Source organism: Penaeus monodon, chromosome 34 (genome assembly GCF_015228065.2).
Source record: "Penaeus monodon isolate SGIC_2016 chromosome 34, NSTDA_Pmon_1, whole genome shotgun sequence".
Taxonomy (NCBI): domain Eukaryota; kingdom Metazoa; phylum Arthropoda; class Malacostraca; order Decapoda; family Penaeidae; genus Penaeus; species Penaeus monodon.
In genome coordinates, this window is record NC_051419.1 from 31,688,230 (window position 1) to 31,689,063 (window position 834).

Genomic DNA, 834 nt, shown 5'->3' on the forward strand with positions numbered 1-834 from the left:
TCCATTAAAATATCCAAGAAATGCACGAAAAAAAAATCATATGGCATATATTATATCTCAAAATGATTGGCTAAAAAAAAAAAAATTTAATGGACTCGCCTGTGGATTTGTAATTGGGGTGACGAGGACGAGGGGGTGGGGGGGGGGGCGAGGAGACGATGGGGGGAGAGGGGATGAGGGGGAGGGACGAGGCGACGAGGGGGAGAGGAGGGCGAGGAGAAAAGAGAGGGGAGGGGGAGGAAAGAGACGAGGAGGGGAGGGGACGAGGAGACAAGAGGGGATAGAGGAGGAGAGAGAGAGAGAGACGAGGAGAAGATGGAGGGAGAGGGGACGAGGGGGGGGAGGGACGAGGCGACGAGGGGGAGAGGAGACAAGGGAGGAGGCGGAGGACGAGGATATACAAGAGGGGAGAGGAGGAGATTGGAACAGAGGAATAGGAGAAAGGACGAGGGAAAAGAGGAAATCAAGGAGAAGGGAAAAAGGGTACGAGCGACGGAAGACGAGAACGAGGAAGATACGAAAGGTGAAGAGAACGTGGGAGGTGATAAAGGGGGGGACAGGGACGAGGAAGGCGAAGGCGGAACGAGGAAGCGCAAAGAACGAGAGAACGAAGGAGAACGAGAGGACGAAGGAGAACGAGAGAACAAGAGAATGAGAGAACGAGAGGACGAAGGAGAACGAGAGAACAAGAGAATGAGAGAACGAGAGGACGAAGGAGAACAAGAGAACGAGAGAACGAAGGAGAACGAGAGAACGAAGGAGAACGAGAGAACGAGAGGACGAAGGAGAACGGGAAGAGGAAGGAGGCCAAAAAGGAAGAGTCTCTGGCACTGG

At 53.5% G+C, this 834-nt stretch overlaps 1 protein-coding gene across 2 annotated transcripts in view; it reads right to left on the bottom strand.

The window, feature by feature from the left end:
• LOC119594730 overlaps positions 1-834 on the bottom strand; it is a 72,817-nt gene that overhangs the window by 2,489 nt on the left and 69,494 nt on the right. The window lies entirely within an intron of this gene.